Genomic DNA, 21,716 nt, shown 5'->3' on the forward strand with positions numbered 1-21,716 from the left:
AAATGATATCAATTGCCATATTGGATTCATTTCACTTAGGAATATTATTGTTAAAGGAGATTGGCGAGAAAAAGCCTCTGTTAAATGATTTGGCGCGAAAGTTGAGATGAATTGCTTCACAAATGCTGGGTATTGTGCAATATATATTTTTTTCTCAATAAATGTGACAGAGAAATCCAGCTCCGATTTGAATGCAATTGCTGTTTTTTTTCCTTCTCTTATTCTTCAGAAATTTTCCTTGTGGAATTGTTATTTAGGTATTTGGAGCTCCATGTCAATTGCAGAGTATCTTGTCGCGCGACAATCGCGCAAGAGTGTTGGCAAAAGTTTATAATAGTGAATGTTTCTCGCGCAGAGTCTCTCCCAGTGGGCCAATGTTAATAATAATTCAACAATACAGAGCCAAAAAGTGAATTTCAATCGAGAATTATTGCACAATTCCCACCAAAAAGTTTCCTCTCGGAGAAATAAAGCACGATTATGGTTACCATAAAGAACGCGAATGCAGACGATGCAGATGGTGAATGTCTAGAAAAATGAATTTGGTACTGAGTAATTTCTTGGAAAATCACTTCATAAATTATTAATGTTGAATGTGGAATTTCAGATTTTTGCTTAAAATTATTAACTACATTTTTAGTAACATGAGTAAACAATAAATTGTAGTTTTAAAGATTTGTCTTTCTTTTCCAATATCTTATGGTAATTATGAAGGAAAGCATGGATTAAGTGGTGGAGCGCTTGCTTTATGATGCAAGTATCCCGGGTTCAAATTTTCTTTAGGTAAAACTGGAACATCACCAAACATGGGGTAGCACCAAAAACTAATTTTTATTTCTAAACTACTTGAACTATGACCATTGCTTCAGTGGAAAGCATCCTTATAATGCCTATAAATTTCTAAAAGTCTTATCTTCTGAAGTTGAATATCTGATTCAAAAATCGCAGTGTTTGATGCTACCTCGTGTTTGGTGGTGCCCCAGTTTCCCCTTAGTCACTAGAAATTTTCAGATAACAGATGTTTGAATCAGGTCCATGGAACTTCGCTGCATTTCTTTTTATGAGTTTTCAAACTCATACAACTGTTATTATTAACTTAATATAAATAATTATTTGAATATTTAAAATTTATAATTTCAATATTTATGTTTTGTTTAATATTTATTAAGCGCGATTAGTCTGAGTTTTTTGATAAATGTAAATTGTAGAAAATATTATAAAATTTTTTATGGATTATTGCTGAAATTCAATTTCCTACTGCTCATTTGATTTTTGGAAATAAAAATTCAGGAATTCCTGATTTTTGTATAAATTTTCAAAATGTGTTTTATTAAAATAGGAGAGATAGGAGATTAAAGACTGTAATTTATTGATTGTTTTTCTTGTAAAAAACAAGTGGGACAAGACTTGTGTAGTATGAAAGCATTTTTGTCGAAAATCGTTATTTTCTCAGAATTTTGAATTCAATGCAATTTAAAAAAAAAATCCTACTAAAGTGTAGAGGTCTTTGACGGTCTATATTATACCAATGCCTCTTAGTTCCTGAAAATCCATTAAGAACATAGAAAGAAAATTTTAGTTGTCCGAAGCTTAAGTCGCCCAAAGGTAGCGCACTTTCCCCTACTTCAACAGTTAAAAACTAAAGTTGATCAAATTTGAGTTTGGATTTTTTGCAAATGATTTGATTACTCATTATTTTAAAATTTGAAATGAGATTGTGAAGAATCTCAACTAAAAACATTAAAAATTTTTGAAAAAGATTACATTAATTACGGGTACTATACCGACTTATGACCGATTAAATCCGATGTAGTCGGATTGGAAATTGCAAGATCTTAAAAAAATCCAATTTTAAGCAAACCGACTGAAAAATAAGTCCTCCAAAGTGGTTGAAATTGGACCTTCGAAAGGTTGATATCGCAATGTTTTTCGAACATGGGTGTCCGAGGACGAAATTTTCGTCTTGACTACCTTCAAAACATATTTGAAAATAAAAGGAATCATAGGAGTGGTTTTCGAAATAAACCAAAAAACATGGTTTTGAAGGGGAAGGAGGGGATGGGGAAAAAAAGATAAATAGACTCTCTTAAATGTTGATCTATGGGGGAGTCGTCGAATACCGGAAAACGATATCTTTTACAGTTTGACCTCTAGTCGTGTCACAACACAAGTTAAAAAAAGTGTATTATATAACTATTTTGTCTTTGAGTTCGAGCAGTAACATTAGGCTTGATTTTGGAAAACCAACGTAAATAAATAAAGTCAAAGTTTTACTGATGATCGATGAGTGATCTTCAAAAATTAAAATTTGAAAATTAAAAGAAGAAGTGTTTTTTATCTGACTGATCTTCTTCCTGAAAAACCGATACCCTGAAGATTCCATAAAGAATCGAAATGTGTATGTAAAATAAACTAGAATCGTAGATAACAAATTAGAGGCCCGCGTTTGACTATCTTTTTTAATAATGCTTTGTATTGATGAATTTATAAGGTATAAATTAATCCTATTTTTGTAAATATTTTAGGTTTCTACTGACCAAATGCAGGACGAAATATTTTTTTCTCTTTTCGATTTTGTCGTAAAAAATTTAATTGAACAGTATTTAGAAAAAATTGGGCATTAAAAATTAAAATTACAAGGTCATTATCATGAAAAGTTTAAGTATAAATCGAAATTTGGTAAAATATTGAAAATCTGAAGTTTTACGTTTTTACACGTCACAGTGAGTATTTGTCCGCATGTTCGGCTGTTGCTAGCTCTAGAGACCAAACGGTTGAAGATGGAGACTTGGGATCTTTGAAGGACCCCCCCCCATAAGTCGACCATGGGACTATTAACATGCCTCTCATTTTCCCCCACTTTTTACGTTTTTGAATAATTAAAATTAGTGATGCATCTGTAAATTTACTGGCCAAAAATAATTTATTCTACAAAAAGCTTTGGATTTCTATATTTTCTTACTTTTTGACATTATTCCGTGCCGATAAATTTTGTCAGAGTTCCGCATAATCTATTTCTGTTCTTATAGTCTTCGAAAATCCACCCAGAAACAATTTTAAAACATGAGATTACATTTCTTACGTGCAAAACTTTTCTCATAGTTACTGTGTGTTTTGCAGTTGTTAAATTTCCTGTTCTAAATGTTGGCAATTCAATTTTCTCATTTCAATTGCAATCTCAGGTGAAAATGGTTCTCCTAATTGCCAAAAAATGTGGCAGCTGCTTTTTTCTGGGGGTTTCCGTTGAGCGAAAGCGCAATTTATGTGGTCGGCCCAAAAAAAGTATGGAATACAATATAATCATATGCTAGAAAATTGAATTATGCTATTTTCACACATAAAAAAAATACCAAAATCATGGAGAATTCTAGGCGGGAAGAGTGGGATATAGTAGTTCAAGTGACCGAAATTTTCCTGGTTTAGCATTATGAGTGGTAAACACGGAAAATGCGCCTCCTGTCCTGACTCTCAGGGCAAAAAGGGGAGAAAAGGTGAAAAGTTTTAACAAGTTGTATGCGGCGCAATGTGGTTTAACAGTTTGTTGATGTGTAATTAAATCTGTGCTCATGCAAAGTATTTTCCACTCGCATGAGGCCTTTGGGAAAAGTTCCATTGGCCAATATACCATCCTCATGAGAGACACCACCCAGGAAGCTAGGCGTGCAAGAAGCAATATAGGCTAGAGGATTGCAATTAAGCATCCGAAATGTGTGTGTATGTGCAGAAGTATTATAATTCCTCGAGCTACCGCTTGTAAAATATTTCCAGTATTAACATTCACCCAGGAATTCCATCATTTTGTTGAAAAAAAAATACTCCAGGGCGCACAAGAACTTTCCATGAAAGGGAATAATTTTTCGCGCAAAAACTTTCATCGCGTGCCTATTCACAATTTTTGCAATACCATGTTACCTTGGGAGTGATAATGTAGTGTGGATAATGGCATATTGGATTCTATGAAAAGGATGAGGGTGATATGCTTTCCCCAAAAAGAATGTTTCATCCTCCTACTCAATCTTTTTCCCTTAAAATCGAAACACACGCACCCGCTGCGACATAAGACAGCACTTTTAGTCAATTTGACAAATTTTTGCTGCGCATTTTTTTCTCCATCACGCACCTTTGAAATGTATGTAATAATTTTTTGAATATAGCAAGGTGTGACCCAGAGAACAAAAAAAAAGTATATCCAAATTGATGGGGCTTCCTCTCTGGAGATGCTTATCAACTCTTTTCCATTACATTATCGACTTAATCGACGAGAAATCTCCACGAAGTGCCGTCTTCAACCAACGCCTCTGATTTTATCGCTCTTCCTATTACTAATAAAAATGCCATGGTATATACAGAGGATATTGCAGCTGGGGAAATCCGTTGGATTCAAACATTAAATTGCTCAATCTTTGTTTGTAAAATAACCAACTAACATTGAAATAAATGTAATTTGGATACAAGGTGTAAATGAGAATATAGAGGAAATTAATAAGAAAAATAACGTATAATATTGAAGAGTAGATAACGTTCACAGTTTTAACGAAAAATTATGTATCTTTGTTTTATTTTTGTGGAAAGAGCGCTATCTTCGGATGATTCAAGCTTCGGATAACTCATTTTCTCCTATGTTCGTTATGGTTTTGACCGATTTGACCCATGACTCTTTTCGGGAAATTTAACGCATATTGGACTTAGCTATTAAAATATAATATTATAATGTTATTATAGAATTTTCCAGTGATAGGTGTCTAAGGACGACATCTTCAGCTAGACTACCTCCAAAACATATCCAAAAATGAACGAAATCGTAAGCGCCAATTTTTTGCAAAATTAGAAAAACCTCATTTTTGACCTATTTTTGGGGGATGGGGAGCGCATGAAAGGAGAGGGGGGAAAACTAAAGAGATTACTTTCGAGATAATGTCATTTAAGGAGGGGTCACCGAAGACTGGAAGTTGATATCTCTTGCCGTTTAAATTTTATATGGGTCAAAAGACTGAAAAAGTGCGAAAAACAGTATTTTCAAAATAAATCTATTACCGTTACTTTTCCGATCCATGACCGATTGTGACCGATGCAGTCGGGTTCAGAATTAAAAGGTCTTTCAAAAAAGTCCAAATTTATCCAAATCGGTTAAAAATTAGGCCCTCCAGGGCGGTTGAACCTTTGACCTTAAATAATTCAAGATGGTGAATTTTCCGGTGATAGGTGTCTAAGGACGAAATATTCAGCTGGACTACCTCCGAAACATATCAAAAAATGAACGAAATTGTCAGGACCAATTTTTTGCAAAATTAGAAAAACCTAATTTTTTACCTTTTTTTGGGGGATGGGGAGCGCATGAAAGGGGAGGGGAAAAAACTAAAGAGACTAGTTTCGAGATAATGTCATTTAAGAAGGGGTCACCGAAGACCGGAAGTCAATATCTCTTGCCGTTTTGCAGCTAGGATGGTGAAAAGTTGGAAAAAAAATCGATTGTGGAAACTGCTCTCTGTAAAGAGTGTTTTAGGTTTATAAGAAAAAATTGCTTATTTATCCCGTTTCACTGATGCTGAATTCTCCTAATCGACTCTAGAAATGATGGGCAGAATCATTTACTCACTCCTTTCCTTCACAGTCCCATCTACCCGATTATCTCCAATGCACCACCGAAAGGACCGAAAGAATGACAATACTCAAATCCTATGTTCACTTTGTTCTTTATTACATTAGACCCCATTAAAACCTTCCGATCCAAATTAAATATCACTTAGGGAAAACTATCGATCTATGGCCCATATAAATGTTAATACTTTAATTCAAAGTTACAATATATAAAAGGAGTTGACAAGTAATGGGGTAAATGATACTCAAGGTTTTGTTGATCCTGAATCCTCGATGATATCCGATGGCATAAGCGTAGGATCTCTCTTCTGCATGAGCCTGGAGATACAAGGAGCCGGAAGACGGGAGAATGATAACTCCGCTGATCCCCATTCTCTCCACTGACGCAACATTGAAGTCTATAACCCGGTGATCTTTCGGTGAAGATGTCCGGAGGCGAGCCTGGAGCCTCCCATTATAAAACCCCTCCGACCGGTAGATGGATTTTCTTCTCGGGTCTTCTGGACTTCGTTGCCTGCTGAACCGGTAAAGAAACGTCTCCCTCCCTCCGTGGGAAACAGACGGTGGGCGCCATCAGCAAGACAAAGTTCTCCTGGACCGCAAGGAGCCTCCTCAGCACCCCACTGACATTTCACCTTCGCCCTCCTGACGGGAGAAAAAAACTTAAAACATCCACTCACTATCAAGCTCTGTCCCCGACTGCCCCCACTAGGGTCAGTACAATTACCTCTCTCCCTGTGACGGTGGGAATGAACACACACACACAGATACACAATATAGCACAAAACATGGACTTTCGGAGTCCGAAATTTAGTACATGGGGAACCCGACAGTCTCAGTGATCATGACTTTGAACCTCAACGGCCGGAATTAAGAAAGTGCATGTTATATCTCTCTTGGAGTTCGAGCAGTTAAAAATTAGTTGCACGAAGCTTGAGTCGTCGAAAGGCAGTGCGATTTCCCCTTCATAGATTGCACTTTTAGCATTGTCCAAAGACAATGACTTTTAGACAATTATTTAATACAAAAATTGTAATGGTGACAAATATGATAGCTTTACGGATTTTCTTATTCATATTTTTTCAAAACCGTTTGCAATCGGTTTACACTTATCAAGGATTCCAAGACTTTCTAATGAATTTAAATTTGTTGCAATAAATTAAGAAGTACGGTATTTAGGGCTATTGATCACTGACTTTGAAAAAATCGTCACAGGTATTAAGTAAAAGCCATATTTGGGCTCGTTTATTGGGATTCCTGATAAGCTTGAGCCAAATTCAATCCGGTTTATAACCGATAACTAAATTCTAACCAAAATTTATTTATATTACTTCTGAGGTATTTTGAGCAATATATTGAGTGATTTAAAAATCGTTTCAAATCGGTTGTAAACCGGTAATGAACCAGTTATGAACTTATAAGTGATTTTTGTCCAAAAATAAATTTTATTTCAGAAAAGCTATACAAGCCATTGTGAGGAGACCTCGACCTCAGGGCAGACCTAGGACAAGGTGGCTGAATAAAATTCAGGACCTTGCGTGGGAGCGCCTTGGGATCGAACCCGAACATCTTCCTGAAGTGGCGGAGGATCGACAAGCGTGGACTGCTAATTTGGATGTCATGGGCCCGCGACCCCAATAGGGATAAGCGGTTGAAAATGAAAATGAATGAATAAATTTTATTACTTTGAAAACTATTTTGAGCAATCTTTTGAGTGATTTTTGAATCGGTTAAAATCGCTTAAAAAACCAGTAAACGGTAAATGATGAGAAAGTACTTTTTAGGTAAGACACGAATTCGAACATTTCGCAAAACCTGGGACGTTTTTCCACCCCTTGTTTCTAATACATTCTTGACCATACAACCATACAACGTTTTGTAATTTTTTTGTAAGTTCGTAACCTTAGTGAAAAACGCTTTGTCGTAAACGGAGATAGCCAAAATCCCGAACGCCAGAGTTTCGATAGTGCCAAAATCCCGAATGTTCAAAATCCTGAAAGGGATTAAATTGACACTTTCAAGAATTCGGGATTTTGGCTTTCGGAATTTTGGCTTTTGGGGTTTTGACCGGGATCCGTCGTCGTAGGAATCGTAAAGACAAATTAATAAGAGTAATCAATTTTGTTACTGCGCCTCTTTAGAAAGATATTCTATACAAGGAACTAGCATAGCCTTTTCTAAAGAGATAATAGTAAAGCGACTTTAAAAATCGAATTTCTTCTGTCTATTCAATTAAGCTATTACCTAGTTACAATCGTAAATCCACTCTTGAACTATACATGAATTTTCTCGCACCACATACTACCTTCTCTTAATTCTAAGCACTTTCCATTCATCCCAACAGACACAAAATTAGTTTTGTAATTATAATAATTATTATCAGTAAATACTTAAAATTATCAGCCGCTAAAACCATTAATACTAAATAATTTTAAATATAGTAGAACATATAGAAAACTTGTTACAGTTTGTTTGCACATTATAATAACAGAATTCAGTTCTAAGTTGATTATAATGTTGGCATGTTCCAATCTAAAATGTGTCAGGATCATTACGTTAATGAAATTTTATGTTCTATAATGAGATATAAAATATTCTTTAATGCGAAAAAAATTCAATGTGATCATTGACCTGGTGACTCAACAGGGAGCACCTTTTCTGGCTAAATCCCAGACAGAGACTTTATGACTACTAGAGAATAAAGAATTCCCCTAGGAAATTCCTTACTCCATACAAGACCCATAATGTCTCATGTGCTATTCCTCACAAGTTTCCCATTAGAACATGAATAATAAAAACACGATTATTTCCTTTTCTTATATGTGGCAATATACAATAAAAAATAAGTGAAAAAAGTTTCATTGCATCGTTTTCTTATTCCCCACATAGAATCATTCTAATATTTAAATAGTATAAATGACTTTATTGAAGAATTAAATTGCCACAATCTGTGGGTAAATTGTTGCCATAATACCCGGCTACATGTCGTATGAATATGCATGGCGTGAGACATCGTTGCGGTCTTGAGAAGCATCACTTGTCCATGCTTGTCTCTCCTTTTTCAGCCAAAATAGATAAATAATTAATTAGCCAATTGCGAGACGAGTAGGGAAAAAAACAGTACAAGAAGGCAAATTGATACACCACAAATTCAATTGAAGATGGAGAAATACAGGAGGGAAGAAAATTGATATGCGTGAGAGAATTAATTGTCAAGTTGAATGGCTTCTCCTTCACACTCGATGGACTTTACGATGGTTCATTTTCTATAGCAGGTTCGCTTTTTCCTTCTTTGCTAAATTAGTGAAGTAATTTTCTTTCAAACTGTCTCTATTTTTTGTCTTTTCTTCTGCATGTCGTCCCATGAGTTTTCTGTATATTGTTTTAAAGACAGCTTGAGGAAAAAACACGATATTTAATGTGAATCTCATTGCTGTCTTCCTCATTGTTTGACAACAAATTGAGGAAAATCTATACAAGTCTAACGGGGCATGTTGGCAATAATTCTCACTGAGTTTTACTACAACAAGAAAATCTTTCCAATAATTTTGTGAGACATGGTTTCGTCTTGAAAACCCTTTCAAAACGAGGGACAGCTATTGCATTGTATCCAAGTACTTAACTACAGTAGAGTTCCTCTAATTTGGAAATGTAAAATATGAGGTTATGTAAAAAAAATTTGCATGGAGATGGAGTCTGAATTAGAACCAATCAGAACTCTTTTTCTCTTGTTTTTCTCAATATTTTTGCACTGAGAGAAATCCAAAAAAGTTAAAATGACATTCTGAAAATGTTAATTTTACCCTACAGTATTGATCCGAAATCAGTGTAAATATTATCTTTTTTAGGTGTATTATGAGTTAAAGTTACCTTTTTTTCATGTTGATTTTACCCTCAAAAGGTGTAAAATTAACATTAAAAAATGTTGATATATTTTAACACCCGAAAAGTGTTAAAGTTACGACGAAAAAAAGTTAATCGTAGCCTCTTTTTTTCTCAGTATGTACTACATTAATTTCCTCAATAAATTCCACCTATTTAACAAATTCAATTGATAAAATTATCTTAATTTATTTTTCTTAATTTAGGAAAAGTGAATTTTACATGAATTCTGTTATGTTTTTGAAAATATTGTTCAAATTTGAAGAGTGAGAAATGTCATTTATACCGCCGAAATGTTCAAATTTGAGGAACTCTACTGTATAAGAAAAAGGCTAGGGGAAAGCGCGCTACCTTTAGACGACTCAAGCTTCGGACAACTCAATTTTTTCTGTATTCTTAATTGATTTAACCCGTGGCTCTTTTTCAAGAAGTTTAAGGCATTGGACTAGTTGGACAATAATAAAAAAAATAGAAGAGTGCGAACGAATGGGATCGAATTATGCAAAACATTTTAAAAGAGTTGTGAATTTGGATTTTATAAAATTTTCCTAGTCTAAAAATTATGCAGTAGTCGTTAAAAAACCAAATAAGATCAGTAAAACATCGAATCTGGTCAGAAAAACATCAAATATAGGGTAAGTGTGCCAAATTTGAGCATACTTGCATGCAAGCGCCGAAGTTTCTAGTTTGAAATGTAATACTTTTAATACAAATTGAATTTTTTTTTACTTGTATATAAGGAGTCTTGCTTGGAACCTTTTGAACAGTTTATCGTATTTATTTTCTCTAAAATCATTCTTAGTACATTTGAAAATGAATAGAATTGTAGACATAGCATTTGTAGCCTATTCCGGACACTTTAATTCTCATAGTTCCTGGGCCTTCAGGAATTCTTCCAATGTCTTTCTCAGAACTTCTTGTTCGTCTAAGCGAAATTTTTTGTTTTTTTTTGCATTGTATAACCACTAGAGTGTGCAAAAACTAAAAATTCATGAAAATTCTAGGAACAAAAAATGTGGCCGAAATTGCAAGATGGCCGAAATTTGGTACACTTACCCTAAGTATTAATAATTTCGACACTCCTTTCAAATCAAGATAATTTCACAAAAGTAAAATTTCGATCCTTAACACACCTAAATCCAAATTGAATTTCTCTTGACGACCACGTCATTAGGGAGTTAATATCTAATTGAACGTCTAAAATTAACGGTTTTTGTGTTTTTTTGTGATTTTGTTAATGAATCAATAAGTATGAATTTTTCAAGGGTAATTATATGTCTTGAGGTTATATAAAAATAGTTTTATATTTTAATGATGACTATAAAATGCGGTCCTAACAGTGTGCAAACTGGGGATCGATATATTTTTATGGTGCAGAACTCGTATAATTTTCATCTGATAGTAAAAATTGCAAAAATCAATATTTGTTTTCTTATATCAATGTGTTTTTGTATGTTTCAGATATTAACTGCGAAAGTGAGAGGAATCTTTTACTAGTTGCCTCGCACAATTTCATATATATTTCTGATACATATTTGATTCGTTCTGAGCTATAGATTTGACTAAAAGGGAACTGCATAAAGGGGAAGGTAGGGCTAGTTTGAGCTGTGGGGCTAGATTGTTATTCGACTTTTTCGCCTATTTCTAAATGAAGTTGGCCCTTACAAGAATTCTTTTATTTAGATCCACAATTATTTTGTATATCCAAATTACATCATGTTAAAATCCAGTTTCCTTTAGAAATATGCAAAAAAATCGTATAGAAATGCAGCCAAACAGCTCAAGTAGCCCAACCTTCCCCTAATATAGGCCTCTTTTCCTCTTAGCGTCTCATTTAAAATGTCTTTTTGTGATATTCAATTGTTTGCACTGGGCGGGACTCGAACTCACAACTTTGCGAGTCGGGTCATAGATCTAGTCTGCCCAAGACCGGCGGTCTTGCCTATTACGCCACTGAGATCCCTATAACTTTTGTTGATAAACACGTTTTCAAAATTTCATAAGAGAGTGAAAGAGATCTAAATCAACCCATCCCGATCATTTTCATATGGCAGTTTTGAAAATATGTTTACACAACAAAATTTAATGTGCGTTGAGCATTATGCCAACCGCACAATAACTTTTGAAAGTAAACATGTTTTTGGCATTTCAGTGAGAGTGAGTGAGATCTAAATCTAGTCATCTCGCTCACTCTTATAAGCAGTTCCGGAAACATGTTTACAAAACAAATGTTATTGTGCGTTGAGCATTATGCCAACCGCAAAATAACTTTTGAATGTAAACATGTTTTCTAAATTTCCTGTCAGTGTGAGCGAGATGATTAGATTTTGATATTATTCACTCTCATAAGTAATTTTGAAAATATGTTTACAAACAAAAGCTACTGTGCGCTGAGCATTATGCCCAACGCACAATAACTTTTGTTTAGTAAACATGTTTTTGACATTTCTATGAGAGTGAGTGAGATCTATATCTAGTCATCTTGCTCATTCTCATGGGAAATTTTGAAAACATGTTTACAAACAAAAGTTATTGTGCGTTGGGCATTACTCACTCATAATTCCTTCCAAATATTCTCACAAAGCAAAAGTTATTGTGCGTATTACATTAATCCTTTAAACAGAATTATCTGCTTGTTTAATTTACTTTAAAATAATAATAATCATAGCTACTTTAAGCTAATATTGCTTAACATGCGACAAAGTAAGAAACGGTCAAAAGAGAGGTGATCGAGTGAGACAAGAACTACTTGAGACCATTGGATAAATATTGGCACAGAGCCACGCATGTTTGGCGATGGCTATCCAGGTAAATAGGCAGAAACACTGTATACAGATTCTTAACCTGAAACATTGTCAACTCTATTCTAAATTTAGACCGAAAAACACATAAAATTTGCCATTAACTCCATAGACCACTCAAAACTTGGTATTTAATGGTTTGTTCATGTTCTTTGCAGTTAGAATATGGATCACGTAGAACTTTGTGCGTGCTTTCTTTGCGCCAATTTTTTTTTACAAAAAGAAAAACGCAGGAAATTACCTCCGGAGACCTAAAAGCCCCTAAAACATTCGGAAGTTAGCCTCCATGGTATGTTAAATTAATTAAGTAAATTCTTTTAGACTACCCATAGGTTAGAAATTGATTTTTTTTTCTCTTTACCTGTGCAATCGTGTTCAATTACTTAAAAACACAGGTGAGTAATTGAAGCTGTGAAACCACAAATACACCGTCAATTAATCAAGTGGGGGCTTTTGGGCCAAAGTGCTAGGGGAAAAAAGTGGGTCAATTTTGGCCAAGCAAAAAAAATCTATTGAGATATATGTAACAAAAATGAGGTGCAAAAGTTTTCGTTTGCAAGAACTTCTTAGTGCTTTTGGCTCTTTTTACCACCCAAAAGTAATATATTTCTTTTATCATCCAAATAAATCAATCGTCAGGTTGTATAACGGACAATTTGCCTACGCTAAATTTTCTAGACACAAGCTAAATTAATCAAAATGCTTTTGGAGGAGGGAGATCTAAAAATGTTCCCAGCAAATTGTGGAATTTGTTATTCAACCTAAGAGATAGGTCACAAAAAAGTCCTAAATGTACAATGTTTTGTAATCTTGAGGCTGAACTCGTAATTCACTTGTTTATGCAGCAATTACTGTCAATTACATCAAATTTTCCAGGTGATCAAAAAATGCACTGAGCTATGAAGATGCTTTAGCACCCACCTAATTAGAGGAACTCTCTCTACATATTCGTAATTAGAGATGTAATTATGTGTGTATTGCAAACAAATGAGCGGTTAAAATTGTTCATTAAACGTCATTCTTGACCTCATTGTACAATTTCATAAATCGCTATTTGGTGCTTTTTGTGTTCTTCGCGTACTTGCCATTTAAGACCATCTCTCACATTTCTATCGCATGAGGCCTTCTATAGCCCAAACCAAGAAGAAAAAAAGACTGGTCCAAAGAAATTGACGGTGTAGAGATAGAAAAATAACATTTAGAAAGTCAACCCAGGTGATCCACAAAAATTCCAGACGCATGAGCGACATTAATGGTCTTTTAAGAGCACCACAAGACATCTTTTTAGCATTTCAATATACCCAAAATGAATCTTCTATACGCGAAAAATTGGCACAATGCTGAAGCAATTTTCTCATCTCGAGCTTGACATTTTAAATTATATTTTTCTCAAAAATTGCAATGAAAAATTGTATGCAATAACTCACTGATTTGTCCATAAACCTCGTGTCAGGGAAGATTACTGAATGAATGAAGCAATTACCTGAAAAGAAGAGAAAAAATTATTAGTATTCAAATAATGCTGATATTTGATTAACGGATCGAATAATTAAATTTTAGACATAAAAAATTAAAAAAAAGAGTAATGAAAAGCAAACATTTCGAATTAGAATGGATGATATGGGAAGTTACAAAAATTATAGATTCCCAGCATTTAAGACAGTTTACCTGATTAAATGACCTTCGTAGGGCTATCATTATGTATGAATTATATGAAAATTCATTGCAGGAATTTTACAAATATCTTAAAATATTTTTTCAATAAGAAAGTTGCGTTAATTGATCAATTTTTTAATAAACTTGATCTGTAAGAATATCAAATTCGATCAGGATAAGAAAATTAAAATTAATCAATTGGATTAGTAGATAGACAGTGTGAACAAAATTTCAGAGACAAATCACAGATTTTACCACTGAGGAAGATGCCTTGTAGCGTCGAAATTTTGTGTTTTCCTGACCTGAAAGGATTGCATCCCCTGACGCTTCTGGAGGGAGTCCATCTCCTTTACTTTCTTATGATAACACCAAATATTTAAATCTTTTACCGTTATTATATTTTAACCAATGTTTTAGTGAATTTGATAAGCAATAACCACAATTTCTTGAACAAATATTAAAAAAAAAATAATTCAAAATATTTAATTCTTAAATATTTTAAAGAGAAAATTAAAAAATTATTATTTATTAACCAAAATTGTTATTTCAATTATACTAAAATCAACACGATTTTTGGCGAACCGAAAAAGTTAAAATAACATTCCGGAGATGTTACCCTGCATTATTTATCCGAAATCGGTGTAAATATTATGCTTTTTAGGTGTATTATGGGTTAAAGTTACCCTTTTTCATGTTAATTTTACATTTAAAAAGGTGTAAAATTAACATAAAAAATGTTGATATATTTTTACACATAAAAATTGTTAAAGTTACGAGAAAAAAAGTTAATCGCACCCTCTTTTTTTCTCAGTGTTCAGTACGAAATATAGTCCTAATAGGAATCTAGGGGAGACGGGTCCCGGTCAAAATCTCGAAAGCCAAAATCCTAAAAGCTAAAATCCCGGAAGCCAATATCCCGAACGCCAAAATCCCGGAAGGCAAAATCTCGAATTCCTAGAAGTGTCATAGCTACTCTCACGATTGCACCCTCGCTTGCTGAAGGTAAAGGGAAATATTTTCGGTGTCTTGGGAAATTATTCTACACATTATCCTCCATATAATTAAATCATTTACAGGAGTTTGAGCATTCGGGATTTTGGAGTTTGGGATTTTCGTATTCGGGATTTTGAACATTCGAGATTTTGGCTTTTGGGATTTTGGGTTTCGGGATTTCAGTATTCGGGATTTTGGTTTTCAGGATTTTGGCGTTCGGAATTGTGGAAGCCTCCGAGAAGAGACCGGTGTAAAAAGGTTTGTTATAGATTGATAAACATTTCAATGAAAAGTAAGAGAGGTACTTACTTCAAATACTAAATAGTATAGTTTGCTCAATATTCTTTCTAAAGCCTATAACATTCCATTGTCTAGTATTAGACTTAATGATTAGGTTTTCCCTAGATGCCTCTTAGGATTACATTTCGTCCATAGAACACACCCTTGTTTATACGAATGTTAACTAATAATGATTCTATTTTGAATCAATTCATTGAACTACAATAAAATTAGGTCAAATAAATTATCTAGAATAGAGGCGAAAGTATTTTTTTCCGGAAATTGGCATGAAAATCTTTCCATGAAATATATGCAAGGGCACGAATATATAGAATAATAAACATTTTTTTTGTAAAAATACGAGTAATTTACATGGACGGACGTCTTATACAATTTATTTCAATTTAATTATTTTTTCTTAAATTTATTGTTTGATTAGAAAATTACTGAATGCTTAAATTATAAATCGTAGGGGGAAGTGAACTAGTGACTAGAACTTGTGAACTAGACCTTTTCATAATTATTATTTAGCTCCATATACCAATTGAAAAGGTAAATTACGTTATGTTAAGGCTCAATTTCTCTTAAAAATAGGAGAAAAAGCTCAATTTTGAAGTTGCTCCAGTTCAAAAAAGCCCCACTTCCCCCCATTTTGCATTTATTTTACAATGATTCTAAAGATCCATCCTTTTTTCTATTGAATGTTTTGTGTTTCTCCTATAGCTAATTAAATTTTATTTTAGATACCTTTAAATTTATAGTTCTTACTTAAATAGTAATATATTCTTTATTGAAATTCCAATGTAAATGTCTAACATAACAACCAAGCCAATTTTATAATAAGTTATAATATTTCAATATTCTCTTGGTTTTTTATTGTAAACTATTGCTTGAGAAATATTTGTGATTTAACCTTAGATAAATCATAAAATTAAAAGAAAGTAATTAACGTTTCCTTTTACTATAAATTCTTAGGAAGTTCGTCATTGTTCATGTTTTCTTTTGAAGCAGATTTGCTAAGTTATATAGTAAATATTTTTATCTGGCACATCTGCACAGAAGTTCGCTGCTAAGTCAAATAACTTCCTTTAATTTACTTTTTAAATATTTCTATTGTTAATTAAGTTTTCCGGTAAATTTCTCTTAAAGTTCTGTATAAATAAAATTGGAAGTTGCTGAAGAAAGAGATGCTTTCTGAAAACTTTCTTCCATGCACTGCTTGGAATCTTCTTTGGCATAAATAAACACATTAAGTAGTCAATTGATGGTGGATCGAAACTGCTAATTTTCCACTAAAAGCCTCCTCCAGAATGCACCTCTTGTGTCTTCAAGTATGTGGAAAATGTGCGGAAACTTTCTTGGCGCCGTGCTAAGAGATGCAGGCACTTTATACTTAAGATAGCCATCGAAATGGGCAAAGATTGAAATAACTGAATGCTTCTGCTCTCTCTCCCCCCCCTAAAAAAAAGTTTCGATCAGCGGGGATTCCACCGGCAAATACAATACGCAAATAGCGTAAATTATTTGGGTAAATTATAAAATGGGTGATTGCTGAACTTGCAGCTGAGCAGCGTGCGCCGTATTTGCTCCAGGTAGTGTTGCAACCTGAATTCAGTTGTTTTAAATTTTGATTTATGAGATAATTACTACAGATTTGTGTACCGTGCACGATTGCAAATCAAGCTACTGTAAGTTTTCATGCTGTAATTTTCAAAGCAGTCTGCACACATACGCCTATCTCTATCCTAATCTTTGACTGATGACTATACCAATAAAATGCAACTTAATTGTTCGCCTGATTGGAAATAACACTCTGGAGCTGCGCAAAAATTATTCGAATGTGTATAATTTTGAAATTTTCACCATTATGAGCAAATGTATTGATTATGTGCAAATATAAGTCAAGGCTATACCGTACAAAATAAACCGAAAAATAAGCACCTTTTTTTTGGACCTCTGCAATGTCTTTTATTGCTCGAACTCAAGAGGCAGAGCAATATGTAATTCATTGATTTTTTATATATATATGTCTACATTTAACATATATGTACACACTGTACAGCGACTCGACTAACCATTAACGATCAATTTCCGATATAATTTTGGAATGTTTGTTCAGGAACTAAAGGCCAAACGGTAAGAGATATCTCCTTTAGAACATCTCTGGCCTGGCCCCTAATGGCGATATTCCATAAAGAAGAGAAAGAGATCCCGAACAGAAGAGTGTCTTTCTGGCTCTGTTCGGGGTCTCTTTCGAGATTTCAGAGAAAAAATCGTTTAATACGACAAGAGATTATAGCCTGAGAAAAAGCATTTTCGCCGTTTGCCATTGTAGGTTGGTCATCAACGCTGAGACGGCGGCGGACGCATGATATGACGGGGCTAATGTACAGACACATAATACAATCAATACAATGCAATAAATTTTCAATATTCGTGGTCAATTTCCAGCCGCTACCAGGCAAGATTCTGAATTTGTTTCAGCTAGGGTAAAGTGGTACAAGTTGGACAGTGGTACAAGTTGTACAATGGTACAATTTAGACAGGGCCTTTTGTCTTGATAAATTTAGTACTCATTTTTATTTGTATATTTTTAATGGTTTAGTTCTATAATTTGGTTCCTTGTGCTTAAAAACAAATTTTGTACTGTATTTATCAAGAAAAAAGCCATGTCCAACTTGTACCGGCGAATTGTCCAACTTGTAACACTAATTCCAAATTATATCACTTTACCCTAGCTTGTTCTAGGTCTGCCTTGAGGTCAACGCCTTCCCACATTGGCTTGTATAGCTTTTCTGGGGATTCTTTCTTCATTCATGCACTGAACATGACCATACCATCGAAGTTGTGATCTCTCTAAAGAAGCAACTCCTCGACTGTTGTACGGGCTTCAGATCTAAGGCTTAATCATATGCATTAACTTCTCTAATTTCTTTTAAATTATGGAAAATTATCACTTAAGATTGGACATCATAGGCAAGTGATCCTTGATACGTTCCTCACTTGATCTCAACGGAGTGATTCCCCTAACCAAAGTCCGGAGCTACCTCATCTCGGAAGCTTACACTCGCGATCTTCCGAGATGAGGTACCTCCGGACGGATTTTGAATTCTTATTAAAAATTCAATTCCGATAAGATTAAAAAAATTATTTTTGAGCTTTCTGTCCTTTTCCTGCTACGATATAGATCAAAATCTTTTTAAAATTTAACAAGGCTATCATTGGATTTGTGAAATAATTTTTAAAATTGTAATAATTTTTTTAATAATAATAACAATAATCTTTTTTTGGGCACTCAATGGATCAAGTGGTAGAGCACTCGCTCTATGATGCAAGTGTCCCGGGTTCGAATCCCCTTTAGGTCACCAGGAATTTTTCTGGCGTTAAAGTTGTTCGGATTGCATCCAGTGAGGATTGATTCCATGGGCATGGGCCTGACAACCTCATCCCATACAAGAAAAAATAATAATGCATGTTTAGAAATCCCCTTGCGGGAAGACCTTGTTCCTTCGTGGAATGTTCTGCTAGCATTATTATTAATATTATTATTATTAATAATTTTTTGCGTACCAAAAGCTTTACCAAAATTGTGAGTTTAAGCAGTTGGCGAATTTTCCTTTGCCGTTGTCGTCTTTTTAGCAACAGCAGACAGTGGTTTAGAGCGAAATTGAGGAACTCATTTCTTATTTATTGACAGAATGAAGGCGCGAGATGGGGAGGGAGAACAGCCGCGGTAAGACAACGACTTCAAGACGCAGCGCAATTTTTCTTGAAACCAGAATAAGAAATTCCGTTATCTTCCGACGAATGAGAAATATGTGCTTTATTGCAATAAAACACTCAAGATACACCATTCTTGTACGAATGCGTGCACCTTCCGTGAATATCAATAAGAATGTCCATTGGCCTCGGTGCGTGAAGGAAATTTTTACGACTGAATTCCCTTTTTCGACAGCCCAGATCAACCTCACATGAATCACAATTTTCAATTGTCTTACAGTATTGTAAAGTGCGACACAGTCGATGTAGTTCCAGCAATTTCCAATGGGCTTCCTTTGCATTTTACTTGAAGAAGAAAGTCACGATTCACCCGAAATGCCATTGTTTGGTACAAATTTGTACAGAGAGAAAAGAAGCGACATTATATAGTGAAATTTTAAGTCTTCATAGAATTCTTCTAAGACACTCGAATGCCTCAATGTTTTTGAATAATATGAAAAGATGATGGAAATATTAACTCACGATGAAAGAGGTGAAGACACTCAAGTATGGTGTACACTGCTCATTCTTCATGCATTTTTTGTTGCTGAAAAATTCGCGCAGAATCTCGGAAATTCTCGTAAGAACAATAGAAATATTTATGGAAAATAAAATTTCTTAGTCTCCTCAGTTAGAGAACTTTTTTTTGTAATAAAGTGCACATTAATCGGAATTTCTCTTAAGATGGAATATTATTAACATAGAGGTTCATCTTAGAATATCTTATTACACGTAATTATTATATTTAAAATTGGTGAAATGTTAAAAAAAAGAGCACTGAATAATTATTATAATATTTGCGATAAAATTTTAACAAAGGGATTCAAATAGAGAATTCAAACGAAGAAAGAGTCGAAGTTGAGTAGTCTGAACTTCTTTCTAAATTCACTTGAAAAGGAAAATCTATCTAGAATTGATAATTAATTAAATTAAGAATATAAGAATTCTTATAATTTTCTAACATTACACCGTAATAAAAGAACGAAAGTTGTCAGAGGGGTTTTCTAAAGTTTTCTAAAGTCGTATATACTCGTTCTCCCCTATAACTTTTGTCCAAAAACTATTTATAATATTATCTATGCTTAAATAAGTTTTGAAGATCGTTGACACAAAAGAATTTTATTTAAATAAATTATCTGGATATTATCAATGAAAGTAAGAATTCGTTTTATTTGTTTTGAAGTGGTCAAAGAGACGACTTCACACTAAATATTTGTATTTTAGTGTAAAGCCTTTTTATTTATGCAGCTATTTATCAGCACTATTAATTAGCGTTTGAATATTTCAAGCATTTCCTGAACATCACCTTTAGTAGTATTTCAATTAGTTTATTTTACAAATTTATTCAAATTTATCCAATTCCAGTTCAACTTCAGAAATCTGTATCAAGATCACATCAATGTCATCAGAAACGTCATATAATTATTAGAATATGCCATAAAATTGAAAAATTATTGGTTAGTCAATGTATAATAAGAATTTTGACCCCAGTTTCATGTCATTCATTAAATCTTCCAACTGATTTACTTCTAAAGTACAACATATACTAAAACTGCTCTTGAGAACTTCCAATCACATAAAAGTGTCTCCAGAGGCATTTCTCAATCATGCTAATTATTCAGTAATCTGCATATGCAATAATATAATAATTTTGCAGCATTGAATGAAGAATTCTTGCATTAATTGCGAAGACTTAACTCTGATTTAATAGAGCATTTATTGCACATGCTTTTTTCTTTATTTTTATTTAAATAAATCTTTATTATGAGGAGTATTCTCTGGGCACGACAAAAGAGGAAATTGGATACATAAAAATTTCAAGTTCAAATACCAAAATATTTGTACACCGCCATTTGGCGTGTGTCTGAACCCTGGTGCTGTTGTCTTTTTTATCATCAGGTTGATTGTTGTACAAATGTGTATTTTGGTATTGGAGTCAATGGCAGAATTTATTGAATATTTCCAGGGTATATTGACATACCCAAGCAGCACATCAGACGTAATTCTTGCTCAGTTTAGTACATTTGAACTTAGAACCCTATTTGACTAAATTGAATTTTAACTTACCAAATTTGTTAATTTATGGCTCGGGCACACCTTTTAGATCAAGAAAATTTCATGAAGTCGCATTTCGGATCCCTTTCTTTCTCACATGTTTTGCATAATATCTATCTCATTCTCTCGCGCTCTTCTTCTTCTCTTAAACATCACTCCACATTCAATTTAGCTCAATCGAATTTGGTATGCGAAAGAATGAGATAGTCATATGTAAAAATTGTGAGAAAGAAAAGGTTTCGAATTTCGACTTCATGAAATTTTCCTGATCTATCCTGAAGGTGTGCCGGAGCCATTACCAATTAAGTTTTCTGTCCAAATATGTTTCTTCCTCGAGAAATTTATTCGAATAGTAATTTATATGAATTCTTCGGTAAAATGTATTTTTTAGGATTGTTTATTGATAGTTTTTCAATACTGTTTTCATAGAAAAATATCTAAAAAAAAAAAGTTGTAATGCCCTAGACACACTTACGACTTAAGCCGAGAGAAAGCATAACGTATTTGTAATGAAAATAATGGTTACATTACATTTCCTTCAGATTTTGACTAATCCGTTTCTTGGCTTAAGCTGACAAATGGCTTAGTTAGTGGGAAACTGATGGGAATTTAGTCAAATTATTATTTTGATTATAATTACGTTAAGCCATCTCTCGGATTAAGTCGTAAGTGTGAATAGGGAATGATGTTTTG

The 21,716-nt window shown here is 33.8% G+C and overlaps 1 protein-coding gene across 2 annotated transcripts in view; it reads right to left on the bottom strand.

The window, feature by feature from the left end:
• Positions 1-21,716, bottom strand: part of LOC129802356 (uncharacterized) — a 146,772-nt gene that overhangs the window by 91,468 nt on the left and 33,588 nt on the right. Inside the window, exon 1 of one of the 2 annotated variants that reach the window (XM_055848097.1) lies at positions 13,709-13,764. The exons of the other annotated variant lie outside the window; for it this stretch is intronic. The gene's annotated coding sequence lies outside the window, so the exon portion shown is untranslated. Of the gene's footprint in view, positions 1-13,708; positions 13,765-21,716 lie in introns of those variants that run through there. 2 annotated transcript variants of the gene reach the window in all.

The sequence above is a fragment of the Phlebotomus papatasi genome, chromosome 2 (assembly GCF_024763615.1).
Source record: "Phlebotomus papatasi isolate M1 chromosome 2, Ppap_2.1, whole genome shotgun sequence".
NCBI lineage: Eukaryota > Metazoa > Arthropoda > Insecta > Diptera > Psychodidae > Phlebotomus > Phlebotomus papatasi.